Here is a 17,545-nt window from a genome sequence, read left to right on the forward strand (position 1 = left end):
CAAAGCCTTACCAGTAGAAGGTGTGGACATATTCTGATTGCCAATCTGAGAGTTAAAGATGATATCTTAATTTGCATTTTTGTTATGAATAAGGTACAGTATATTCTCATATATTTAAAGGTCATTTGTGTTTCATTTGATATACTTTTCCTATGATGATTATGTCCTTGTCTATTTTTCTATTTGACTATTTCTCACTTTTGGTTTTTTTTTGTTCTTCATGTCTTTATCTTAAAAGTAGTTAAACCCTTTGCCAGTGAAAAGTGGCAAGCCTTTTTCTCTGTTTATTATTTTTTCATTGACTGCATTTTTTGATCACAATTAAGAAATTTTTTTTTCTTTTTAAAGATTTTTTTTTTTTTAATTGGGGAAGGGGAACAGGACTTTATTGGGGAACAGTGTGTACTTCCAGGACTTTTTTCCAAGTCAAGTTGTCCTTTCAATCTTAGTTGTGGAGAGTGCCGTTCAGCTTCAAGTTGTTGTCTTTTCAGTCTTAGTTGTGGAGGGCGCAGCTCAGCTCCAGGTCCAGTTGCCATTGCTAATTGCAAGGGGCACAGCCCACCATCCCTTGAGGGAGTCGAACCAGCAACCTTGTGGTTGAGAGGACATGCTCCAACCTACTGAGCCACCCGGGAGCTCAGCGGCAGCTCAGCTCAAGGTGCCATGTTCAATCTTAGTTGCTCCGTTCAATCTTAGTTGCAGGGGGCAGAGCCCACCATCTCTTGCGGGCAATCTTGTGGTTGAGAGTCTACTGGCCCATGTAGGTATTGAACCGGCAGCCTTCGGAGTTAGGAGCACAGAGCTCCAACTGCCTAAGCCACCAGGCTGCCCCAAGAAAATTTTTGATGTAGTCGAACTTGTCAATCTTTTAGTGTTTCTGGATTTTGAATTAGTGTCAGAATACTTCACTTGGGGATAGTACACAGAAATTCTTCCAGTCTTCTACTTGTCTTCTCTCAGTAGTTGTATGGTTTCATTTTTTACATTTAGATGTTTGATCCATTTGGAGTTTATCTCTGTGAACTTAATTTTATGTTTTTCCAAATTTAGAAAGTACAGTCAGTTCTACAATACTTATTTTGCAAACACAAGTTGTTTCAACATAATTGATATATTAGGGAACAGTTTGAATGTAACATTAATTTTGCATTTGATTATGCACAATTTTGTCTGTGAGAGATGCTAGATGTGCACAAAAAACTACCCAGCTAATCCGAGCTACACTATGCAGCGATACACAAAACATATGTATACACACACACCCCTCAACTATCTACTAGTTACCTCAGTTCCCCACAAGTTTTATCCTACAAGGTTGTGTTTGCTATTCACACATTTGTCAACTTTTCTGTGTTAAAAAACCCCAATCATTCAACATCCCAAATGTGTCTGAGAATGTTGGTTCAAAAATGCGAAGCAGTGCCTACCAGAGGAAAACTGTAAAACCTGAAGTAATACGGATTTTCTAAGAAATGAGAAAGTATGTGATATCTCTCAAGCTAAAGGTATAAAATAATTCACATCATAGACAATCAAAGACTCCACAAAAATAAAAGAAACACCTATGACTGGAACTTCAAATGTTGTGAAGTCAGTAAAAACAATATCTAAGGAAATAGAAGAAGTGGAAAGATTGCGGAACATGAATAGAAGATTAAACTGTGCTGTGAACAACCTTTCTCACAATCAAAGCGAAAGCATAATCTATATACAAAGCCTTAAATAGTCATTTCCAAATTCTGCAGAAGTGACTTTTTATTATTATTATTACTGTTATTATTATTATTATTATTAAGAAGTGCTGGTTTGGTGATTTTAAACATCACTACAGTTTCAAAGTCTTCAGCTTTCTGGTGAAGGTGTGAGTACAAAATGGAAAGCCACACAATTTCCAGCAGTGAAACAGATGTTAATGAAGAAATAGGCTACACAGTGTATCACATGGCAGTTTTGATGAAACTGGTATGCGTGAAAAATGCGTGCCTTGAAGGGACCTACATGTCAAAGGCAGAAAGGCAGTATTTAAGACTGTGCAGCATCAGGAATTGTGATAACCCTCTTTCTACCACTTCGTAGTCAGTCACAGGCTGCAACCCTTCCGAAGCGTATGTACTTCCACAAGCAAACTTCAGGTCTTTTTCAAGGTTAAGTGCCATTTTTATTATAGTAAGTATTTCATAACCATTTAGCATGTGTTATTGGTAAAATTTTTGAGTGTTGAATCCTTACCCATTTTTCCTATAAGCCCTGTATGATTTTGCATAATGGGGTGATTTTAGGAACATATATTTTCCGTTTTATCCTACAAGGTTGTATTTGCTATTCACACATTTTCCGTTACAGCAGAACTGGCTGTACATATTTTCTCATGATTTGAAATACTGCTTTTATTGTTTGTTAAATTCCTATATGTACCTTTCCTTTTTCCAGACATTTAATTTTGTTTCATGGTCAGCCTGACTACTCATATGCCAATGCCACATTATTTTAATTGTTGAAGCTTGATACTATTTTAATAGAGCTAGCAATCCTCTTCCTTCTGCCCACCTTCATAGTTCCTACCTATCCCATATTTCTGGTTTTCCTGTCCTATTTTTTCTTTCTAATTTTTCCATATGGGCTTTAAAATCAATTTTATGAACTCCAGGAAGAAAGATGTTGATAATTTATTTGGAATCACATTAAATTCATGAATTAACACAGAAAGAACTAACATCCTTATAATATTGAGTCTTCCTCTTCATGAAATATCTCAGAAAAATGTCTTCCATTTGCTCAAGTCTATATTTGTGTTTTCCAGAAGTGTTTTAATGAGTTTTTTTCCTCACAGAAGTTTTTACATTTCTTATTAAGTATATTTCTAGCATTTAATATTTTTTTGTTGCTATGGTAAGTGGGATCTTAGTTTCCATTATATCATTTAAATGATTGCTGTTTTGATAAAGTCTATGAGTATTTATTTCTATATCCTGCTATTTTACTGAGTTATCTTATTGTTTGTGGTTGTTTTTCCATTGATTTTTCTTGGGATTTCGACGTATACACCACATCAGATGATATAATTTTTATGTTATTAAGCAAGAGAAAGCTTTTAGGGCATTTTTCAATTTGCATGCATGAAATGCCTTCTTTTTTCTTAATGTATTCAAACTAATAATTTTAATGCATGTGAAATAGTAATGACAGTGGTTATCCTGGTGGTGTTCTTGCCTTTAAAGGGAATGGTTCTAGTATTATTTCCCCATTATACGAGCTCCTGGCTTTTAGGCTGTAATAGATTAAGCAAGTTTTTAATGAGTAATTAAAATATTTATTAGTATACCTTATTAGGAAGGAAAAAAGAATTCCTGGGTCTAACTGAGCATTATTTGATAAGATAGACTGTCGAGAATATACAGAAGAAAATACAGTAAGTAGAAAGCAGGTTTCTTGAATTTTTTATAAATAGCTGTGAAAATGGAACTTCTTTGGGTATATACCTTTGAATTTACTGCTGAATTTGTTTCTGTTTTCACCACGTTGAAAAGTGGCAATTCTCAGTGTATTATGAACAAGTTTGTGTGTGGAACTGGGGTGGATGGGGTATACATGTATCTATGAATGAAACTTTGTGATTAATAAATGTGATTAAATCCAGAATTGTATGTCAGTTTTTATTTTGTCCCAGGCGCTGTATTCTAAGAGTGCATACTGATAGAGATAATATCAGCTTTTTATTTGCCAATTCTTCATACACAGCTACTAGATTATTATAAATTTAAAGTAAGAGCACAGATTAAAGAAATTAGAATTTACAGAGGATAATTAAGGGAAGTTTTACTGGACTCTGTTTTCTTGTTTTTGTCTGTAGTGCTTAGTGGGGACACTATGGGCACTTCGCTAAACATTTTGGAAAGAAAGAAATGAATTTTGAGGCAAGTTTGAAAACAATACAACTGCAGTTGTATTGCATAGTGATTTGTATACAGTGGAGGATAGTGTTTTAATACACAGATTTTAATGGCAGACTTCTTGGATTTAATTCCTGGCTATCCCACTTACTAACTCTGTGATTATTGTCAAATTCCAGACATTTTTTTGTGTTAGCTTTCTCACCCATGAAAACAGGGATGAGATGCCTATTTCATAGGTTATTGTTTGGTTTGTATCAGTTTATATATATAAGAATTTAAAACATTACCTAGCACATAGTAAGTACGCTGTACACATTATATTTTTATTGGATGGCAAGTTCTGCCCAGATTTATGACTGGATGCTCCTATTTGTTTTCACTTTTTAGAGTGGTAAGTCTGAAAAATACAGGTAATTTGTCTTATTAAGTGAGAAATTGGGGTGTTTATCTTATAGTTAAGGTTTCCTATTATAATATTCTTGGATTTTATTATATCAGAGAATGTATCCTAGGAGTTTGGGTGGAATAAGCAGCATATTTAAGGAATGCTATCTAGAGAAGTCTATGATGAATTGGCATATATATCAAGGAGTACATAAACCAAAATTTAAAAATCTCAAATAGAATTAAATTTCAATATTTTCACAAATTATTTATTAAAAACAATAATATTATATTGAAATGCTGTCCCATTGTGTTAAGTTAAAATAGATAATTCCGAAAGACAAATTTGTTTAAATGGCACATTTTTGAAAAACTATTCTCTTATGATTTTTTTATTGTTTAACTTTTCTTCAATGTTATAATCTAGATCTAGATATATAGAAGATAGAGTATGGTAAAAGGAAGCAAGGTCCTGTTACTTACCTCTTTGGGCTTCATTACCTTCTCATAAAAGTAGAAATTTATACTAGATTTCTTAAATATGCATTCCTTCCAATCCTAAAATTTTATGAATTACTTATAATGAAAATCTTTAAAGTAAATGGATACAGAAAAGGAATGAAGTTTAATGATCTTTTAAAAGTAGACTAGATAAGTAAATAATGTGATTGATATAAAATGTTCTCTTGAATACTCCCGTAACTATGGAAATGTTTTGATTAGGTAATATATTTGAGTTTATATTATATAGAAACGATATGTCTTTTGTTCACTCTTAGCTTTGACTAACTTTACTATCAAAATACTTTATGGAAAAGCCTGTTTACATTACAATGACATATTTGGTAGCAACTGGTGTAACTTCCTTTTCTAGAAAAATGTAGATTATTCATTGTAACCTGTTAGGAATCAATATAACAATTTTAGCAGTCTAATTTATTTCTTATTCTTAAGAAATTTTAAGGGTCTGAAACTTTGCCCTATTTACAGGCTAACAATTTAATCTCATGGATACTGTCAGAAGACATGCGACTCTTAGATCAGAAATAAAGGACAATTTATTAATCATAGCAATAGTGTAGCCAGAATATCAGCAGTTTTGTATAGGTTACCTGAGTCTCCATTCCCTAGTATAATGTGACTAGAACTAGATGATACCTGCATACATAGTGGGTTGTGGTATAGGAGAAAAACCCTGAACTTAAGGAAATTTGAATCTTTTATAATAGACAGCACGCACATCTGCCTTTGCTCCAGATGAGACATTATCTCTATTTATCAAAACTGTTCACTATACAAATGTCCTTGAGAAGATAGTCTAAAACAAAACGTAGTCATGCCCCTATGCACAAGAAGTGCAGCTACATGACAGACCTACAGAGAATTGTCTCTCAAAGCTTACATCTTTGATAATGACTTTACCTATTCTGATTAATTCTTAATAACCCTTACATGTTCATTTGAAGACATGTCAAAACTTGAATTTTAAGCTCAGCCTAACACATTTACAAAGTCATCAATCTGGAATAATCAGAATTATAGAAGTTTCCATGTTGGGTTAGACAATGAAGTGTCTGAAATAGCATGAGGCTAATATAAAATAGTGTATTTTCATTAATATTTTGCAGCAACTGGATTCCAATAATATGATGTGAGTTGTTATGATTCTTTGTGTCCTGTTGTCATTCTTTTCACTCTGGGGAAATTACTCTGGTGTTTTCTAAAAGTCAGTCCTGGAGTGATGTGTGTAGCAGAATAGCAACTATGTGAGACAGGTGATAACTACTGGAAATACACATTAAAAAATGAAATGGACAAGGTTTTAGAATGGGGATTCCCAATCTGGGGGTAACAAGAGTTGGGGGCCCATAAAATCATTATAACAAATTAGAATGAAGATCAAGACTTGCCTATAGAATTGAAAAATTTTAAGGGGGCAAATTGTGCAAATTTAATTTAACTAAAGTGGATGTGTTAACACAACAACTCTGGCAGACAGCACAGCGGCAGCTTGTCATGAACACTGCTCAGCTAAACTCTTAAGGTTTCTTGGAGACTCCAGAAGAAACTAAAATAGTTTTTACTAATGAATAGGCAACCTGTTCCAGGGCAGGCTGCCCAGACTGATATTTCTTTTTTATGGCTTCCAGCCAATCAACTTACCCAAAGAAAAGTAAAACAAATGCACTGCTCTCAGACAGTCTGTGTTTTTTCTGCTCAGTCTCTCTTTGTTTTATAAAATCTGTTTTTGCTATTATTGTTTGTTGAAAAGTGTTTAATGACTCTTTTATATGTGGAATCATTTGTGTGGATATTAACTGGTTCTGTGTTAATTTGTTACAGTCCAAGTTTGTATCTAGTGAACTCATGTGTAATGCTATTTTAAAATACATACGTACTGTTTTGTTAAAAAATGTAAGGTTATATAAAAGCATTAATAAATTTATAGCAGTTTTTAATGTGAATTTTCTAAATCAACAGATAATAATGGAGACAATGGCCTTCATAATAACAATCAACCAGCCAGTATTTTTTAAATGCCTATTATATACTTAGCATAGTCTCTGAAGACAACTAGTTAGAAATACAAGAAAAACACAAAATATTTAAAAAATTGGTAAGTATGCTATTAAGCATGAAAATGATTAGTTCGGACAATAAATACTCTAGCAGTTTAGAGGAGACGTTTAGCAAGCAGAGGTCAGGGTGGGGCTGTCGTGATGGAGGGATTACGAAGTGTGTGATCATGAAGAACAAAAAAGAACATTTTAGAAAGTTACAACAACTACAGCAAAATGGCAAATAATGCTAGCAAGAAAGATAAAGGAAATGTCTGCACAGATGGTCTCCGACTTACAATGGTTCGACTTAAGATTTTTTGACTTTACTGTGGTGCAAAAGCGATATACATTCATTAGAAAATATACTTTGAATTTTGATCTTTTCCTTAGCTAGCGATATGCATCCTCTGTCTCATGATGCTGGACAGCAGCAGTATGATTTTGCCCAATTACACACTAATGTAAGAGTTTTGAGGCGAGGCTAAGTTATGATGTTCAGTAGGTTAGGTTTTAAATGCATTTTTGACTTACAATATTTTCAGTTTAGAGTTGGTTTATCAGGATATAACTTCATCGTAAGTCCAGGAGCATCTGTATAGAGAAAATGGGGTTTGTATAGTTTCAGTGCTGGCTATTGGAAAAGATTGTCATTGACCAAACACTACTCAGGCTCCCCTGAACTCTTTTGCAAGTAGGCCTGACTTTTGTACTTCCATGTTTGTCTCTGCATTGTCCAATTTTAGCCAAGTTATCCTGTTAAGTCAGTTTAATTATGTCCCACCCTCGATATTTGACCGGGTTCCTCATCCTCTACCACCCGTCAGGTCACGTCTGATCACCTTATCCTGCCTTCAAAAAGAATCCTGTTAGGACAATTTAGCCAGATTCCTCCGTTAACTCTGATGTTTTCTTTCAGTAGTTTTCCATCCACTGACCCCCATCCTACTCTTTGGCTATAAATTCCCACTTGCCCACACTGTATATGGAGTTGTGTCCAGTCTCTTTACTGCAATATTCCATTTCAGTGGTTCCTATACGTATTATACACAATACCTCCCCCCCGAATAAAATATTCCTTACTGTGCTTTAACAAGGGTCATTTAATATTTTTTATTCCTTAACACTACTCTAAAGTGTGAGCTATAGACCAGCAGCCATAATCTGAAAGCTTATTAGAAAAACAGAATCTCAGGCTCCATGCCTGCAATTTTTATAAGATTTCTCAGGTAATCCATATGCACATTAATAATTGAGAAACATTGCTTGGTGATTAGTTTCCAATGCTTGCCACTAAACCAGGACCACTTTGGCTAAATAAGAATGCCTGGAAAGCTTGTTAAAAATAGAAATTATCGTCACCCTCTACTGGAGATTCTAATTTAGTAGTTCTGAAGTCTAGCAATGTTAACAAGCTATGCCAGGTGATTATGATGGACCGTTGCCCTAGGCAGAGGCCAGTGTTCTACAACTTTGACTGATCTAGTTCCAAATCAATGATTCTCAACCTTGGCCACAACTTAGAATCACTTTGAGAGTTTTTTAAAAATATCCATAGTTGAGCCTCACTCTGAGAGTCTGATTTAATTGCACTGTAGTGGGACTGAGGAATCCACATGTTTTTAAAGATCTTCAGGTGACTTTAATGCACAACCAGAATTGAGAAATACTATTCCTTGTAATTTAAATAATGTGATGGTGGTGGCGGTGGTGGAGGTGGGGAGGGGCAAATGAAAGGAACCTTGGATTTTTTTTTTTTAAACAGAAGAGTTACATATGAGATAAACCTTGTAGGAAGATTAATTTAATGGTGGTGTAAAAAATGAATGAAAAATAGAGAAATAAGGAGTGTGAAAACCACTGGTAGTACACAGTAGAGAGCTATTGTGTTGAAGCATTTGACAATAAAAATGGAAAGGAAGATTTTGAGAGAAGATATATTTAAAATGAAAAATTATCAGGTCTTTGAGATGAACTTTTATTAAAGAGTGTATTTAAAAATGTAAGAGGAGTCTGTAGAGAAGTTAAGAAAACTGAAGGTTGAAAAATTACTGTTGGATTGGATGGTTAGGGTCTCGTGGAGATTTTTGACAGTATTATTCCAGTGAAGGGGAGGGAACAGAATTTAAAGTGCAAGGGATTGTAAAGAGAATTAATGATGAAAAAAACATGGCTATGGGGTGAGTTCATTAAAAATCTTAACTCAAACGAGAAAGAAATAACATGTTTCCCAGGAAAGAAAAATAGTCTAGTTAAAGTGGTGATTGTTTTAAAGAGGGGTGAGAGCTACACAAAAGGTGAAGTCAGAGGAGAGATTGGAAATAGAAAACAGAACAAAAATAAACCTCTAATTATTTCTTGTACATTCAAACTATGGGAAAACATTCAACAAATTTTACTTGACTAGTGAGAATGTTTGTCAAAGGTGTTAAGAAAAACAACCCTGAGAACAATTTTAGATTTTGTCAAAACAATTAATTTTTGTCACTTTAATCCATAGCACAGCAACACCTGACCCCACTGGGCATTGTATGAAAAGTACACTGTACAAACATAACTGGGCCAGAACAAGTAATGTCCTTTCATTTTGAGACCAGCTTTTTCTTCGGCATCCTGTGATTGGTGGGGCTTGCGTGGGTAGAGGATCAGTCCCCTTAATCTTGCTTATTAAAAATCATTTACTCTCTTCTCTCTAGAATAACCTCTTTTGGGGAAATAGTCAATTCATGTAAAGTTCCTAAAGGCTGTTTTTATTCTGTCTCAAAAGTGTCTCCTCTTCTTTCTCCATTTCAAGGGAGTGTGTAGGAGTGTGTGTGTGGTGGTGGGGGTTACATTTACCCCTGGTAGCCTCTCTAGTAGTCTGACTTTTGCCTCCTGTTTGTCTCACACTGGTCTCCACTGCATTGAAATTGATTGATTTTGTCTGATCATGCAGTGATGTGCTTATAACACCTTGATTCTGACTAGTGTGTAAGCTTCTTCTGCTTAAGTCCACAGTTCCTTCCACTTCTCCCCAATCATTATGTGCCTATCTCCTATCTTGACTAATTGACCAAAGTGTCACTAGGAATAAAAGAGATGAGCAGCCTACTTAAATGTTGCTTAATTTGTATAACAGGATAAAAACGACAGGTCTGATGGCTATTAACCTGACTTGAGTTACCTTGTGGAGTCTCATCAATTTCTACCTAGTTTCTAGACCTAAATCAGTTCACAGACCTAGAACTCTTTGATTAAAGGGGAAGCCAGGTCCTCCTGAGGAAGGAGGCTGCACCCAGCCACCAAGATTTATACTGTAAATCTTCCTCCATCCTTTCCCCAAGGGCACTACTAGAGTGATTGCACACTGGAGAAAAGGAAATGCCCAGACTTTTCAGATTACTAGATAGTTCAGGTTTAGTTTGTTCTTCTTTTTCTAGTGCCTTGAGGTGTAAAATTAGGTTGATTTATTTGAGATCTTTTTTTTTTCACAATGTAGACATTTATTGCAATAAACTTCCCTCTTAGAACTGCTATTCCTACATCCTACAAGTTTTGGTTTCTTGTGTTTCCATTTTCATTTGTCTGTAGATACTTTTTGATTTCACTTTAACTTCTTTGGTCCATTAGTTATTCTGGAGTGTGTTGTTTAATTTACACATATTTGTGAATTCTCCAGTTTTCCTCCTGTTACTGATTTCTAGTTTTATACCCTTGTGGTTGGAAAGATAGTTGGTATGATTTCAGTCTTTGTAAATTTGTTAAGATTTATTTTGTGGCCCTACATATAATCTATCTAGATAATGTGTGTATACTTGAGAAGGATGAGTATTCTGCTGCTGTTGGATTGAGTATTCTACATGTCTGTTTGATCCATTTGGTTTTTAGTATTATTCCTTATTGATTTTATATCTGGATAATCTCAAACCAAGTAATAAGACAGCTTTTGGATTCAAGTCAGACCATGGTTGGTGGGTCTGCCTCTGGGGGCAGGGATGAGCATATCTCTCATTGGATCCCTGTCTGGGCAGTACTGCCCCGAACCACAGCTATGAAGGGTTGCAGCCTTGTTGCAGGCTGCTTCAGAATCCACAGATGGGACTGAGGTTGGGTCTGTTATCCGAGGCATGAGAGAATGTGACTCCTTCCAGGTCCTTTGGCAGACGTTGCAGGTGGCAGGAGCAAGGCCAAACCAGGCTATAGCGGAAGGTGGGGCTATATCTGGGTCTTGAGTCAGGACCATGGTCAGTGAGTCTGCCATGAGGGTGTAGGCCTGTCTTCCCAAAATGGCCCTCCTTTGTGTTGGGCTCTACTAGGGTTTCATAAGCTCATACCTGGATCCTAAAGCTCCCACAAAGGCATTTTTGGTCCATGAATGGCTGACAAATTGTTGTTGGGTGGATATAAGCTGTGAAAATTTCATTCTGCCATCTGGCTCCATTAAATTTTTTTTTTTAATGTAGTAATCTTTACTTCATTAAGCCAGATTTATGGGTGCTGTTTGTTTAAATGTACATTTTTATGACAGGAAAATTTATACCTCTGAACCTGTTTTATTTGAGCTATTTAATAATTTAAAAAGAAAATTAAAGTGAAAAATGGCAAATCTAGTTCGTTGTAATATTCTATCAATTTTTCTGGATGTTTGAACTTTTTTATTATAAATAAATTGGGAAAAGAAAAACAAATCAAAGCTTGATTTGATTAAAATCTGTCAAGAAAATGGTTTATAAACTTCAAAAGGAGATGTCTTCTAAGAAACAACAACCCTTGACTATGACTACTTTGTATGTTAAGTTCACCTTTTCTGAGAAAAACAGTGTTATGTCAATAATTGACAGACTTTATGGACCTGAAATATGCATTGTTTTAAGCCTGAGAATAAAAAAGAAATGCAATTTCTTTTGAAAAAGAAACACAATTTATGTATCTCATTAGAATAATGTCAAAACAGTAAATTTACTCTGTATAGACTTCTTTGACGTTATGAAATATATGCTATTGATTCATAAGTCCACTGATCCAAATGCATGAATTAATTAGAGTTAATGTTAAGGCATAGTTATTTCTTTCTCTCAGACACGACGGTATTTGGATAGATAGTGGTGTTCTCTTCAATGTTAAATTTAATCACATTCCCGCCTCCCTTGCTCTTCAAACCAAGAGATCCATTGTTTTGTATTTCGTGTTTATCATTTTAATGCATCTCTTTAAATTTTAACCACATTTTATTCATTCTTAAACAATATAGTGGTGTTTTAAAACTGTGTGTTAGTAGACTTTAACTATCATATGCCACTTGTGAGATTTTTCCACTTTAATACATGCAGTTCTATCACTCATGTCATAGCTATGTGTTTTCCCACAGTTTGAATGTAGTACAATTTATATATCTATACTATTTTTGATGGACACTTAGATTGTATTAAAATTCTTTGCTCTTACAATTCATGCTTGCATATGACTTTTTGTACATATTTGCAAAACATTCTTTAGTAGTGGAATTACCATATTTATAGAGAATTTGTGTTTCTTCTGTGAATTGCCTGTTCAAATTTTTGCTCATTATTCTATTGGACTGTTTTTCTTTTTCTCACTATTTTTTTTTTTTATATATTTGGGATACAAATCCTTTGCCACTTACAAGAGTTGCAGACAAATTTTCTCAGCCTGTTTCTTGTCTTTTCACTTATTAAAAATGAGGACCTTTAATACTCAAAAGTTTTAAAATTTAATGAATCACTTTCTTTATAGTTTATCTTATTTTAGGAGGATCTTGTTTAAGAAGATTTTTATTTTCTTGAGTTCTATATTTTTTCTAAAAAACTTAAAACTTTTCGTTTTAATTCCAAGACTTTCAATTATCTTGGAATTTATTTTTCTACTATTTTAGCTTTTATTTATTTATTTTTTTTGGCTACGTCAACCTTTCCTTATTGAAATATTATTTCCCAATACATATCTTTTCCTCTTTTCCTTGGTTCTGTATTCTGTTCCACTTAACTATTTCTGAGGTCATATCATACCATATAAAACTATATAATAAATCTTGATATCAAGTAGGGTAAACCCTCCCCATATTTTCCATCTTTAAAAATAGTCTTCACTATTTGTGGCCCTTTGGTTTTCTTAATATAAACTCTTTTTAGAGCCAGCTTGTCAAATTCATAAAAAATGTCTTTGGATTTGGTTGGAATTACATCAGTTTTACAGATTAATTTGGGAAGATTCTCTGTCCTTGTGTTATTTAATCTTCTTTAATGTCTTTTCATGAAGTTTTATAATATCTTATATATACTTTGCTAGATTTATTCCTTGTATTTTTGTTGCAACATTACAAGGAATATCTCTTAAAATTCTATATTTCAGGTATTGCTAGTGTATGTGAATGCATTTGGTGCCTTATATCCAATTAATTGTAATGATTTATCAGTAGTTTCTTAAAGGATCTTTATGTAGACAGTAATATGGTCTGATAACAATGCCAATTTCCCTACCCCTCCTTTCCAATACTTCCATCTTTTTATTTCTTCTTCTTATCTTTCTTCATGAGTAAGGGTGACCTCTAGTACTATGTCAGATAATGTAGTGATAGGCAGTATCCTTATATCTGATTTTAAAAAAAATTAAGTGTAGTTGGTATAAAAAATTATATTAGTTTCCAGGTGTACAATATAGTGAGTCAACATTTATATATTTCATAATGTGATCACCACACTAAGGCTAGTAATCATCTGTCACCATACAAACTTATCACAATATTATTGACTATATTTCCCTTTACCTTTTCCACCCATCCCACCAATCCCCACCCCTCTAGCAACCATTAGTTTGATCTCTGTTTCTATGAGTCTGGTTTTGTTTTGTTTTATTTGTTTGTTTTAATTTTTAGATTCCACATATAAGTGAAACCATATTGTATTTGTCTTTCTCTGACTTATTTCACTTAGCACAATACCCTAGTCTAGGTCCATTCATACTGTCACAAATGGCATGATACCATTCTTTTCTATTGCTGAGTAATATTCCATTAAATATTTACCATATCTTCTTTATCCATTCATGTATTGATGCACACCTAGCTTGCTTCCATATCTTGGCTATTGTAAATAATGCTGCAATGAACATAAATGTATTTTTTTGAATTAGTGTTTTCATTTTCTTTGGATAAATATCCAGAGTGGAATTTCTGGGTCATATGGTAGATCTATTTTTTTTTTCTTTTTTTGAGAAATGACAGTGTCTTCAACAAATGATTTTGGGAAAACTGGATAGATACATGCAAAAAAATGAAACTGGACTGCTGTCTTTCACATATACAAAAATAAACTCAAAATGGATTTTTGACTTAAATATAAGACCTGAAACCATTAAACTTCTAGAAGAAAACATAGGTAGTTAATTATTTGAGATCAGTCTGAATAATATTTTTTTGGATATGTCCCCTTGAGCAAGGAAAACAAAAGCAAAAATAAACAAATAGGACTTTATCAAACTAAAAAGCTTCTGCACAGAGAAGGAAACCATCAATAAAACAAAAGACAACCTACTGAATGGGAAAATACATTCGCAAATGATATATCTAATAAGGGGTTCGTATCTAAAATATATAAGGAACTTATATAACTCAGTAACAAAAAGAAAACAGTCTGATTCAAAAATGGGCAGAGGACATCAATAGACATTTCTCAAAGAGGGCATACAGATGGCCAACAGCCATGAAAAGATGCTCAGCATCAGTAATCATCGGGGAAATGCAAATCTAAACCACAATGAGGTATCACCTCATACCTGTCAGAATAGCTATTATCATTGTATCTGGTTTTAAGGCAATGCTTTTAACAATTCATCATTAACCATGAAGTCCCTGAATACATATGCTTTAAACAATGTTTGACAATGTCTTTGAATATAGCACTTAACCTTGTATCTGGTACACAGTAGATATTTATTAAATAATTATTGTTTTAAATTTCATTATTCATTCCAGTATATGGACATTATTATTAGGTAAGAGCATTTCCGTCAGGCATAAAAATCTTAGAAAATTATGTTTAAGTGTAAAGTGATTACAGTGTGCAATCTAGTAACATCTTAAATTATCCAGAGTTGGTGTCAACTTGAATATTTAAGAATCTTTCTAATCTCTGTGATAAACAGGAGAGAATTACTCTGACTGAGGGGAATTGATTTATGATAAAATTGCTGTTTTGAAACATCTGTTATTACCAACCCACAAGGTATAAACATTCAAATGCTAAACATGTCATTTAGAAGCTATGTTTTTGTGCTTACCGTCTTCATAAACAAATACTAAGCGTTAAGAGAGGGAAAACAAGTTCTGCAGTTCTGCTGTTATATTTGTTTTCTATTGCTCTATAACAAATTAGCATCAATTTTCCAGTTTAAAACAATACTGGTTTATTATGTCAGAGTTTCTGTGGGTCAGGAGTCTAGGCAAAAGTTAGCTGGATTCTCTGTTCAGATATCACAGGGCTGTTGTCAAGATACTGGCTCTGCTACAGTTGTCACCTACAGTTTGGGGTCTTCTTCTAAACTCAGGTTATTGGCAGAATTCAGTTCTTTGCTGCTTTAAGACTGAGGTCCCTGTGTTCTTGGTAGCTATTGGCTGGAAACCACTCTAAGCAAGTAAAACCCACCCCTCCCTGTAGGCAGTTCACAACATGGTGGTTTGTTTTCTTTCTCCTACACCAAGCAGAGACAATTCTTGCTTTTAAGGGATTGCCTGATTAGTTCAGGACCACCCAAGGTAATCTCCCTTTTGTTTTACTCAAAGTCAACTGATTTGGGACCTTGATTACATCTGTAAAACCCCTTCTGCCGTATAATATAATAAAATCAATGGAGTGATATCTTATCATATTCACAAATTCTGCCCAAACTCTAGGGGAGAGGATTATTTAAGGACACGGTTTAATTAGGGTTCCATCGTAGCTACTGCATACTCCTATGTAGAGTGGCACTTCCCTTCTTCTATTCTCAGCGCTACATTGTCTTTCTTGCTTCATGGCATCATTGCATGAATGTGTCAATAAATCTTTCTCTTTCCCAAATATTTGCATGTACCTTAAACTGCCGTGTGCCTTAAAAAGATAGTTTGATTTGAGCCTTATTTCTTAGGTAAGCCTGGGGCCATCATTCTCATGTACCCCTTCCTAGTTAGATAATTGATGGATTTTAATCCAAGAGGTTTTGCTTTTCACTTGTTTTAAGCTGCTTTTTCAGCTATATTCAAAGCCACATGGATACACACACACACACACACACACACACACACACACACACACACATCATATTCATAATTTCTGATGATTTATCCCAGAGTTTTAATATTATTTTGCTGTTAGTTAGTAATATGCCCTGGTCTAATTTTATTTTCTCCCAGTTTGAATCTATAGAATGTTTAAAAAGTTATGAGAGCATTATAAAATCCTACAATGACAGAAAAAAACACATTTTTTGCGGTATTTTGTTTTACCTTTGGGAAATGTGCATTTTATTAGTAGTACCTACATTTTACAGTTCATAAGTTGTCACACCACATATATATGTCATTATTGCTCAGCTGCACTGTAATAGGGGAGGAAAGTGAAGCCTACGTTGGTGATTTACTCAATTGGGTGGAACTAGGGATTCAACCCAGGACTTTTGACTTCAAGTGTAGAGGTTTTTTATACAGCTGCCTCACTATCACATGAATGAAAAGGCTTTGTTATTCCTCTTATATTTATATTTGATAATAGAGATAGAGCTTTCTAGAATTGAGGAGTGTTCTTTTGTATAGTCCAATTTTATGCAACTCTGAACTGGTCTCAAATGATGAATCTGTCCTTTTCCTATGATGTATGTACAATTCTTTTTGAATTGGTTTTATTTTATATTATGCTCTATCATTTATACTTTGGCATGTGTTTCTTGTCTGCTTCATGTTCTCCTTGTGTTTTTATGAGATTGTATATCGTATTTCAAAGAGGCAACAAATGGAAACTTGCCAGTTAATAGCTTTATTCAAGGATTTCACAGCTCTTCGCATTTACACTATTCCTGATTATCCACATTTCATTGTCTGGTGGCAAATTTTCTAACAAAAGAATGACAATAATATTAGAATAGATATTCAGAGGTTTGGAGATTTATGAGGACATTCTACAATGCAAGTGCTTTTGTTAGGTAGATGGAGCTTACAAATATGATGAGAGATAATGTAAACTGATAGATATAAAATGACTTTAAATTATTTTTGCACAAGTAATATAGATATAGGTACATGATAAGTTCAGATAGATCACAAGAATGTGTAGTGTGAAGTGAGATTTTCTCCTGACACATGTTCTAGTCCCTGTCAGGAGTTTGGTGGCTTGCAGTGACTACTTGGAGAGGTTTAGTCCTTCTTCAACACTTCGAAAAGGATTTGCTAATGTTTGCAAGTATAGTAGAAGTTAAGAATGAATGGAAAAAGCAGTAAAATGCACTTGTATGTATATGGGAGAAAACTCCTGGGTATCCAAGTTCCAAAAGAACATTGCTGTAAAGCGGACACAAAGTGGAGTGACAGGCACCATGACGTTGAGAATGCTTGCGGGATTCAGCACCACGTGACAAACATTTCTCGATGATTGAGCTCCTTCTACTAGGTTCTTGTTCAACTCGTTAATAGTCCCTTTCCTTCAGTTACTTTCACTTGGACTGATCTCTCAGTTATGATACGGA

This window comes from Rhinolophus ferrumequinum, chromosome 8 (genome assembly GCF_004115265.2).
Source record: "Rhinolophus ferrumequinum isolate MPI-CBG mRhiFer1 chromosome 8, mRhiFer1_v1.p, whole genome shotgun sequence".
Taxonomy (NCBI): Eukaryota; Metazoa; Chordata; class Mammalia; order Chiroptera; family Rhinolophidae; genus Rhinolophus; species Rhinolophus ferrumequinum.